The sequence below is a fragment of the Protopterus annectens genome, chromosome 1.part0 (assembly GCF_019279795.1).
Source record: "Protopterus annectens isolate FY-2018-M chromosome 1.part0, PAN1.0, whole genome shotgun sequence".
In the NCBI taxonomy this organism is placed as follows: Eukaryota; Metazoa; Chordata; order Ceratodontiformes; family Protopteridae; genus Protopterus; species Protopterus annectens.
Window position 1 is genome coordinate 445,250,559 of NC_056725.1, and position 12,352 is coordinate 445,262,910.

Consider the following 12,352-nt stretch of genomic DNA (forward strand, 5'->3'; position numbering starts at 1 on the left):
CAATAAAGATAATGAAATTATGAATAAGGTCAACCCCTTTCTCTGAGCGTACATATCACTATATGGTAACCATCCTAAGGAAATACAAAAGATACTTACATCCAACTGGAATATCATGAAAATGGATGGGAATGTCTATCCATTTTTAGGAGAATACCCCACCTTTGTACACAAAACTGCAAGTAATCTTAAGAGTAGGTTTGAGAAAAATGTGAATAATAAAGGTACTCAGAATAATAGTAACAGGAATATGGGGGGGTACACACAAATGTGGGCAATGCAACCAATGTTTCGCAATAATGGAGGATGACACTTTAACATTGGAAGACATGAACCACACAACATTGAGGTTCTGGAATGGGAATTGTAGGACACAACATGTTATATACCTGGCAAAATGTACAAAATGTTCCTGTTTTTATGTCAGTAAAACCGACAGGTGCTTAGGAAACAGAATATACGATCACTATTACTATATTAAAGAGAAAGAAATAACCAATGCTTTATATAGACACATATTGAAATGTTCTGGCTGTGATATGTTTAAGTTTGCTATCTTAGAGCACATACTTGTCAGCCCCAGAGGTGGTGATGTCAGAAAAAAACTTGGTGAGAGGGAGGTTCTATGGCAAATATTTCTGAATGCTACAACCCACCCGGGAATTAATGACAGTATTTCTATCAAGCCTATATTGGAATTAAAAGGTTAATGGTTATATGGTTGCACTCTACACACTTAGTAGGGGAAAATAACTTCAAAATTTAGCTATACAGGAATTGTATACGATCTTATGTTCAGCACTAGTTAGGCTTTCCTTGTATAGGAATATCTTTTAGTTTGTTTTTAATGAGACCACTGAGCACTTTAATGGACTAGTATTGTCTAATTAATTTTAATTGTCTTGATTGTTTAATATGTTTGATTGGTTGGGAGAGATATGCAATCTTGAGGTGAATGTTACATTGTGTTCTGAAGAAGTCTACTATGTTAGATGAAAGCGCTTAACCTGTGTGTTGATGTACCTAATAAATAGTTGCACCTAGAGTTGTGAAGTTCTTCTTGAATCGTATCATCCATTACAGCGAAATTCTTTCTCTGTGGACTGTATTCAGTAGTTGCTTTTCGCTGCATTTTTGACTCTACATTTCCTTTATAATTGTCGGAAATAAAATCTAGGTGTTTTTTTAACCGTTCCTGCTAAAATTCCTGGGAACCAATATAGATTAGCTAAGGTCCATATTCTGTTATTAAATTTAATTATAACAAATGCTAGTAGACCTTCTTTGTCTTCATATTTATAAATAACTTTTGGAGTGATTATGTTTTTCTTCCAGAGAATTGATATTCCTTTTGTCTTTGTTATATAGGAGGATTGAGCTAAGACTGTATAGTCCTTGGGTTCCAAATAAAGCTATCATTAGTCTTAAAATGCATTTCCTGGAGAAATACTACTTGTGCCTTATTTAGATTTAAATGTTTTAACAAGTTTGATCTTTTATTTGCATTATTTAAGCCATTAGTATTTAATGATACGAATGTTAAATCCATTTCAGGTTATTGTTGGAAGAAACCTTTTGCTTCTTTTATTTTTATTTTGATTATAGTAGTTATACCATATTCTCTGATAACATTGAATATTAGTTTTATGTGTGTAAACTTGGGAGTGTAATTTAATGTTCTTTCTTCTTTAAATACAAGTAGGATAAAATTATGGTCAGGCTTTAAAAACGTACTTCTATAAAACATTAATTCTAAAGTATCAAATACAAGTAAATATGAATTTCCCATTAAACATGGAATGAAAGTCATTCCTAATCCAATAGATAAAGATAGATCTATTGGATTATCACTCATACCTTTAACCAACAATATCAACTGAGCTCCATATGTTAAATTATTATATGGAGAATTTTCTTAAAAGAGATATGAAATTCTATATTATTCTATTATTGTCCTATAGTATTTTATATATCAGGATGGAATGTTAGTAGTGTAAACAAAATTATTAAGTTGACTTAGAAAATATCCAGTATTTGGTTACCCTTAAGAGATCCCAAATATGTCAGATATGTCATTTTGAATAAATTAAATGCAACAGAGGAGCATAGACTAAATAAGCCAACAACAAATAGATTATTACTAAAATAATTTGACTAAAAGGACTCTACAAAAGACAATGAGTGATTACTAATGAAATATGAATTTACTGTAAGCGTGCTGTCTTCCTTTACTTTCCCAGTCTTCAGCTCACCAACTTCAACTTACAGTTATGAAAAGAAATGGCTTATCAGTGGTATCTTGACTCTGTTTAGAGGCGCCCTACATTCTAGTGTGCAATGGTTTTACATATTTATAGATTTACAAATCAGAGTCTAAAAATGAACTATCATCACCCTGACAATTCCCATCCTGCATAGGGCACCTCCTGCTTCCAGAATGGGTAATCACATCAGGTCTAGAATGAATGTGAATGTGCCTATATGGTAATCAAGACTTACCTTAGGTAAGTATTAATCATATAGTATTTAGAGCATCTTAGAGAGTTCTCGTGGCAGTTAGAATACTCTTAAGCCTCTCCTCCCTTGACCAAAAAATAGAGATTTCCCTTCCCTTCCCTTTCTTTCCCTTGTTTTATATCAGTACTAATAAAAGAAATTCAGCAAACATATGTAAACAGAAATAACATTAAGTAGTCCGTCTTGTACATGACTCATAATTCATTAAACAAGTCAGTGACTAACATCACTTTAGTAAACATTATAAAGACAAATTAAAAATAATGTCCTAGCTCTTTATATTTTCTGATAAAGCAAAAAGTTAAGAATAAGCTATTTTATCTAAAAGTATAAAGCATTTCAATTTTTCCTTGCATGTATACATTTCTACTTATATTGTAGTGTCAATAGCTGTCTTTGAAATCCGTACAATACTTTACTTCTTCAAATCATTCCTTTTTTATTTCAGGTTTTGTTTTGTCAAAACAGCAACAACATTTCAAGGGCACAGTTAATATTTAGACTGATGTTTCAAATAAATAATTTGTCATTTGCCAATCAAGTTAGTTTAGAATGTATGATTAGTGCAAATATAGCATGTTGCAAAAATAATATGCATTTTTTCGTGTGCTCTAGAGCCTGTCATATGCAAGTGACAATGTAGCATATATAGAGCAGATAGCTTATGGATTCAGGTTGTTAAAGTAAGTTATACTTATTAATCAGGCAGTTTCATTTAAATTCACAAGTAATTTGGAGACATTTCAGTTGAGTTTCCAGGAATGTGTAGTCCAATGTGAGTAATTGCGTCCACTTTTCCTCATAAACATATGTCGTAGTTCATTAAACTAAGCAGAGTCTAACATCTGTCTAATAATCATTATAAAGACAAAGAACAGTAATTTCCTAGCTCTTCAAACTTTCTGATATCGCAAAATGTTGACAGTAAGCTATTTTAACTGGAAGACTAAAACATTTCAATAATTCCTTGTGAATATATATTTTTACTTTTACTATAGTGTCAAGAACTGTCTTTGAAATCTATGCACTACTTCACTTCTTTCAAGTCATTCATTTTACAGTTCAGATTATATTTTGTCAAAATGTCAGTAGCATTTCAAGGGCACATTTAATATTTAAATTGATATTTTAAATGAATAGCTATCAGTTACCAAGTGAGTTTGTACAGAGTGTAAGGTAATTGCAAAGATAACATGTTGCAAAAAGTAATATGTATCTTTTCATATGCTCTAGAGACTGACAATTTCAAGTAACATATAAAATGAAACTTTTACAGTGCAGACAGCTTGTGAATTCAACATGTTAAACTGAATATTATACATCCCACCCCCATTAATATTCAAAAACGTGCACACTGATTGGTCAGCATGCACACTGTAAATCAGAGTTATATTAATGGAAAAAGGTCCGGTCGCCCGGACTTTTTCCATTACTATAACTCTTTTCTCTCACTGTTTCGCTATGTTAAACGAGTTTAACATGTAAAAATAAAAAGGAAATAACACACCGAGACACTGAATATGGTGAGCGCTTTTGTTTACTACTTCAGTAAACTTCTTCAGACAATTAATAACAGGTGAAAGTAACATTTATATACAATCAAAACTATGACATCATGGAACAATACAAAAAACCAAGCCCACAAATTAAAGGGCTAAACTCCGAAATTAAAAAACAAGAACCTTTTAAATATAAAACAAACATTACTAAATGTATTATAAATATAAATTACTTAAATATGTTCAAAAAAACAAAAATTAAAAACATTAAGTTGTCTTATCAGAGCTCTCAATTTTAAGATACTTTTGAATGAAATAGCTTCATTCAAACCATGCATTATAGTTGCATTCAATCTTATTTGCCATATGAGTTCTTTCTCATCAAGTTTTAAATCACTTGGACCACCCCTTTCATTATTTGTAACTTTTTCTAACACCAAAAAATTTAATTCATGTGAGGGATTACAATAAATATGTCTTGTAAGAGCATTATTCAAGTTTAGTTTACTTATTGCATAAATATGCTCATAGATTCTGTTTTTTGGATGTCTTTCAGTACGACCAACATAAAAGGCTGGGCAGCAGGTACAAACCCCTAAATAGACAATACCCATATTATTATAATTATACTTTCCTTTAATTTCAAAAAACATGTTTCCAATGCTGACCTGTTTTGTCACTTTTATGTATTTACACCATTTACATGACCCACATTTGAACATGCCACAATGGGGGCCATAAACTTTAGGAGGACCACTTTTTAATATAGTTTTCAGATTCCTACCTCACCTAAAAGCAAATTGAGGCCGATCACCCAATTTGTTTTTAACTAAACCAACTTCAGCTAAAAAATACCAATTTTTATTTATAATAGATCTTAACAAGTGAGCATCCATGGAAAAGGTGGTAACAAAGCTAATTTTAAAATCGTCATTATTGGAAGTGCTAGTAGTTTGTTTAATACTAATAAGCTCACAAATATCACCACTAGGGATAAAACCATCAATCACATCCATTGTGTTTCCATCAGGGTTTATTTTAAGGGATAATAATGGTTTAAATATCCCGAGTTTAACATAGCGAGACAGCTTTAAAAAAAGCAACGGAGATTCTCTGTTGCTTTTTTAAAGCTCTTGCTATGTTAAACTCCTTTAACATAGCAAGACAGTTTGTAAAAAGCAACGGAGATCTTGCTTTCTCCGTTGCTTTTTTCAAAACTGTCTCGCTATGTTAAACGGGTTTAACATACCGAGACAGCTTTAAAAAAAGCAACGGAGATTCTCTGTTGCTTTTTTTAAAGCTGTCTCGCTATGTTAAACCCATTTAACATAGCGAAACAGTTTGTAAAAAGCAACAGAGATCTTGCTTTCTCCATTGCTTTTGTCCACAGTTCTGATGTACTGTATAGGCATATGCATGCACAGTACATCAGAACTGCCACAGAATACCAGACAGCTGCGGAAGGGCAGCAAGGAGGCATTATACAATGCCATTATTTAAGAAAAGTAATTTTTTCTTAAATAATGTCATTATATAGCAATAACCACTTCTGGGTGTGGGTAATGCTGGATTTACCCGGTTGGCCTTGTTTGGCCACTCGGGCTTCGCCCTCATGACCAAACCATGCCAACTGTAGGTAAATCCCGCATTACTCACACCCAGGCATGGGTTATTGCTATAATATTTAATCACGCAGCTACATTTAAGTGCACATGTAGTTTGAGAACGTTTCAGTTGTGTTTCCAGGAATATGTAATCCTATGAGGATAAATCATAAAATATTTACAAATAGTCCTATTATGTATTTATTTTACCTTGCTTACGTTGTTTTTCATTTTAATAACTACTGCGGTGGTGGTGCTGCGGTAGCGTTGTCATCTCACAGTAAGACGTTGTCCTGTTAGATTCTCAGCTAGAGCATCTTCTGTGTGAAGACATGCGTGAATGGGCGTACCTTCGTTGAAGTTTGTGCATCAGGGCCGGCAACTCGGCATGTAAAAAATCTACTGCCAATCATTAGCGGATCGGAGTTCCGCTGTGGCGACCCCTAACCAGGAAAAGCCAAAAGAAACAACAACAACTAAACATTGCTTTTTCTTATTATTTGTTATCTGTGAGGCTAAATGCACTTTGCAGGTTCACTGTGTCCCTAGAAACTGTAGCAATTGTTTACTGTTGCTGTGGAAACGCAAATAGAATGTGAAGAAAGCTTCACTTCTCTTAACCAACAGTACATTTTCCCTCCTTTTTTTTTTTTTTAATGTATTTGTTAATACTAAAAGGAAATAATTCAAAGGACATATGTACAATGGAACATTTCCGAGTTAATCACGAACATGTCCCAATCCCAATAAGCATAACAATGACTATCATTAATCTAATAAATATTGTAATAACAATTAATTAAATTCACTATTTCAATTAGTCTACATTAAAACTAGATTATTTTAGACTATTATTTATGTATAGATAGTGAGTTACTAAATATATACAGACTATATTAATATAGTAAATAGGAGAGAATTTAGAAAGGGAGACAAGATGCAGTTAAAATAAATAATGAGAAAAGAAAGAAGAGAGAGAAAGAAAAGAGAAAATTAAGAGAAAATACACATATACTATGTATGTTGATTTACAGTATAAATATTTTATGTGCTATATAACCCTCTTCCTGTGCAAGAAAAGTACCCTGTTTTACATACCTGAGGTAATGTGAAAACTCTCATGTGTCATCTATTTTCAAAAAATATGGATAAAGATTCCAGTAGTTAGTTACCTTTGTTTTAAAATTCCAAGCAGTAAAATTGGTCCTTTAAAGTAACATTAAAACAATTCATATCATAGTAGATGCTTTGAGAGATTTGGCTGTAACAGTCAGTCTTTTGCTTCTTCTTTTTGCCATCTGTCCAGACATTTGTTTCTTTTGTTCTCTTGAGAGAAGGTGACATCTAATCCATATCTTCTGGTAAAGTTATCACATTATTAGTTTTAAAAAATTAAGAGGTTTCCTCCAAGTCAGTAAAAGTCCTCATCTCGTTGGCATACAGTAGACTTATCTTAGCTGGATATGCAAATTGTGCCTTTATATTATTTTGTTTCAGAAACTTTATCATTGGCCATACTTTTTTCCTTTGTTCCATTATTCTAGATGAATAGTCATTATCAAATCTTATCAGGCTCTGTTTATATTTAGCATTTGTATTTACTTGCCCTCTGAATAAATCTTATCATGACAAACTCCCACTAAATAAAAACTTCACGAGAATTGGGTGTTAGCACATAGTTTGTGTGTGTCATTCCCAAAAGATGTTAACATAGATTTTTAGAAATATTCCATAAGACATATTTGTCCTTAATTAACTCCTAAACTTTTGGAATAGCAGATGTTTAAATAACTGACTAAAATTAATAATAATTAACTGGCGTCAGTTAAAATGACAAAAATTAGCAAAAAAAACATTATTTATATAAAACGTACTATGGATAACAGGTCTTAAAAGTGAATGACTCAAAGACAAAAATTAAGATGGAGAGAGCTGTAAATATCTACCGTAGTAATAGGGTAATACTGACACTCATAACTTGTTTGTTGTGTTATCACAAGCCATAGATATTACTGAGCTCTTTCCCTGTCATAAAGTGCTACTATACTAAAAAAAATGACTTTATAATAACTGAAAACATAACATCTGAAATATAAATAATATCTAGGATACAATAAGGAAATCAACATATTAAATGCAAAGTAATTATAGTTCAATCAAAATTATTCATACATACATTTGCTAGGATTTAGTATGGTGTTTGAGTAGCCTTACAGTTATTACCATCAGTTATGAGCATTTCCTGTAAATGTGTAAGTTTATACTAGACACTTGCTAACTGCATAGCAAAGTTATTTATAAAGATCTATTTATAAAAACCTCCAGTATATTCACTAGAAAGAGTGGCTATAATTAACTATTTACAAGAAAAAATGACAGTGCTGTATATATTTGATCACAAAATATAGTCACTATTATAAAAGGGAACCATGAATATGTTTCCAAGCAGTGTAGCTCATGTTATGTCTTTCGGCTTAGGGGTTGCCACAGCGGAAACTCCGGTCCGCTAATGTTTGGTAGTGGATTTTTACGTGCCGAGTTACCAGCTCTGACGCACAACCTTCAACAAAGGCATGCCCATTTACGCATGCCTCCACACAGAAGACGCTCTAGCTGAGAATCGAACGCGACAACGTCTTGCTGTGAGGTGGCAACGCTACCGCAGCACCACTACCGCAGCCAGCTTTTGACATAAATTAGGTCTCTCTGACAGTTATATGCTTGTATGTTTTATGGCACAAGGTGTGTAAATGGTTACAAGTTATGCTTCCTGTAGAGTTTAATGTTAAAGTGCTGTTTTCTCTCTCATTGGCATTGAATGTTATTTTACTGTTTGGAAATATCTGACAGTTATGAGCTACATGTGTAGCTCATAATTCATGTAAAAGAAGCCTACTATGCTATATTAACCAATCAGAGACTTGACATTCAGAATTAGGCTTGCATATACACATTAGATGTAATGTAATCCAATCTGCATGCATAGAATGCATTATGTCATGAGCTAAGTAAGACAGCTTCACTTCTTAAATTTCAAACTGATATTTTCCCGCCCAGCACACTACACAGTACAGTTTCCTGACCTCACTTTAACTGTGTCACAAAGTCTGCTTATTTACAGTAACAAATGTAAAGTTTAACTGTCAGATACTTCCAAACAGTAAAATAAACATTCAGTGCCAATGAGAGAGAAAACAGCACTTTAACATTAAACTCTACAGGAAACATAACTTGTAACCATTTAAAAACCTTGTGCCACAAAACATACAAGGATATAACTGTCAGGGAGACCCAATTTATGTCAAAAGCTGGCAAACAGCTTTTTGTTCACACAGGTACCAATATATATTCTGAAACAATCAGAAGTTATAAATATTAAAAAAACTAGTTAATATATACTAAATCATAGATATGCCCTGTTATCCCATGTATCCAAAACAGTTATGATAAATTAATCTAAGCAATGACTATGCCTGTGTAATAAATCAGAAGAACATTTAGCAGGGCAAAGGGCATATATATTATTTGAAATAAAGCATGTCATCTTAAGGTCATAAAACCAAAGATAGCTTGGAACCTGAATGGCTAACTGAAAGCAGCGGAATTTTAGAGCTCCATATAACTAGTTAAATAAGACAGGATTTTTTTTTTTCTTCAAAGAATAAAATCTTATAAAGGACTAATTTACATAATTAGAAACTTTGGTGAAGTTTTACAAATAATTTCCTGTCAAAAAGCTTGGAGATATATTCACTTGTTAAAATGAGCAACTCAAATAATTCTCACCAGGATGCTGCCTTAAAGAAGGAACTACAACAGATGGCATCTACCCTGCAAGAGTTGTCTTTGAAGATGATGATTTTAAAGAAAACCTAGAAAATCTTAAAACAAGCCGTCAAAAACAGGATGACACCCTCAAGGAAATGCCACAACAACACCAGACAAGGATAACAGGAATAGAGGTTTCTCTAAATGACTTAGAAAGCAGACTTAAGGAAGTGGAAACACAGAAAGAACTGCTTCTTAAACAAAACACTTGGTTGGTTAATAAAGTAGATGACTTGGAAAATAGGGAGAGGAAAAATAACATCAGGATTTTTGGATTACCTGAAAACACAGAACGTGAGGATATTATTTCCTTTTTATCAAGCTGGATCCCTGACTTTTTAAATTTAAAAGAAGGACTTTCCTTTGGCATGAAAGGGCACACAGAGCTCTTGGGAAACCTGCCACTAACTCAAACTCTCCTCCTAGGTCAATAATTATCAAATTTCTTTCATACTTGGACAAGGAACTGATTTTAAGATCTGCTTGGGGGAAGGCACCTCTGATTTATTTGTTCTGCCATTTTGAAGTTTTTATTAGAACTAATACAGATGACATGCTTAGGTATTTTGGGTAATCATTTAGATTGTTAATAAAGCTAATGTTTCCTTAGTCTATTAAGTACAAAATTCAGATTATATATTTCCTAGTATGTCTCTTGCTTCCTTAGTGAATAATTACTGTATAAATGTTTATTTCTAATAATAGTAAATGTATCTCATCTCTAAAACCTAACTAGAATCAATATCTGATTAGTTGTTTATCACTACTATTTTTCTCTTAATTTATAATATATTCTTCATGTTTTACTTTGTTTTCATGGGCTCGAACCAACAAAAGTTAATGGTTGGGATAGGTAGTCTAGCAGATTTAGTTTTGTTTGCTAGACTAGGAATGTATCTCATTCCATGTATAGGGTGTATTAAAGTTTATATCAGCGTGAAATATGCTATTTTTTTTGTTATTTAACTATTTTTCTAGTTTTGAAATTCCTGACACAATTGTTTTATTTTTATCTTTCATGGAAAAGTTATTTGGATTGAGATAAATAGAAATACAATAATTGATATACTATTGTCTATTCAGGAAGAGTATTGTGTATACAGGATTCTGTTAATGCAAGTTCCTTTATTATTTGTTATCTTTAAAGAATTCTGATATGGATTTAACTTTGATATCCTTAAAAACTAATGGCTTAAACAACCCATATAAGAGAGCCAGCCTACTAAGGTATTTTAAACTAAACAAGGCTAAAGTAGTTTTTCTCCAAGAGACACACTTTAAAATAAATGACACATTTATGTGGGACCCTAAGGAATATACAATACTTGCTCAATCTTCTTATAAAAATAAGACCAGAGGAGTAACAATTCTATGGAAAAAGACTTTCTTAAATCCCCAAATAATTTATAAACATGGAGATAATGATGGCTGCATGCCCTTAGTTATACTTAAGTTTAATAATATAATTTGGTCCCTGGTTAATTTATACTGGTTTCTGCGTATGGGGGTTAGACTAGCTAAGAAACACTTAGACTATTACAACTACTTCTAAAAGTAATATTATACTAGGAGGTGATTTCAATTGTATCATAGATATTACAAAAACTACCAATAGGAAATCTCGTAGACTATTATCCTCAGACAAACAGTTAAAAAATGGACAGAAATTTTTTAAATTAAAAGGTACCTTTAATGTTTTGGGACCAAATTCTTTATTATTCTCACACCAGGACTATAGACATGGTACCCAAACTAGAATAGATAAAATGTATATCTCACAAGATCTTTATTCTAAAATCTTGAATTTTTCAAGATAACCTTGTCCCTTTTCAGATCATAATTCCCTGTTGTTAACAATACACTTGGAATTCAATCAATTAATTATTACTTCAATGATTCCTTCATATATCACAAAAATTAAATACTTTAAATCTTGGATAACTTCTGAACTTCAGATTTTCTTAGAGCAAACACAATTATAGTTAGGGATTCTCTTAAGGCCTATCTATATGGTAAAACCATTAGCTGGCACAAAAATAAAATTAAAGAATGGGACTCAGAGAGTTACAGCAACTCCAAAATCAAATATTACTTTTTTCAATCTAATAAAAATTTTATTGCTACAGATAATAAGAAGAAAATAGAAGAAGCAAATAAAAAATACAATGAAACATTATCTCATAAAACTAATTTAGCTATGAAAAAAACTGAAATTAAATTCTTATGCTACCTCTCCTAAGCATCTTCATAATCTGTCTATGAAAGTTAAGATACAATCAAAAATTAATAACACTGATAGTATCTTTCATGAAGGGGAAAAGGAAAAGGAAAAAAAGTATTGGACATAGGGGACATTCTGGAGGCTTTTAATTATCATTATGCGGAGCATCATAAAGATAAAATAAGTACAAATGAATGTGAGAAGTTAGAGAATATAGTTCCCAACATAAGAATTCCTGAGGAACTTAAGTTAGATCTACAAAAACCTATTTCTCAAAAGGAAATTATAGATGGGATTAAAGGAAGTAAGTCTAATAAAGCACCTGGAATAGATAGCTTAATTATCAAAATTTATAGCTTGTTTTCTTATTCTGTAATCTCTCTCCTACATAAAACCTTTCTTGAAGTTCAAACATTAGCAAATATTCCAGTTTCTTGGAGATATTCTCTAATTTCCCCTATATTAAAAGAGAATAAGGACCCTAATCATTGCAACTCATATAGACCAATGTCTTTGTTTAATAATGATTATAAACTATTTATGTCAATTATGGTCAATAGATTGAAAATATCCATATCTAAAATAATTAATGAAGACAAAACTGGTTTCATACATAACAGACAGACACAGAAAATATTAAAAGAGTATTAACTCTGATAGATTACCTTAATAGAGGAAACCAT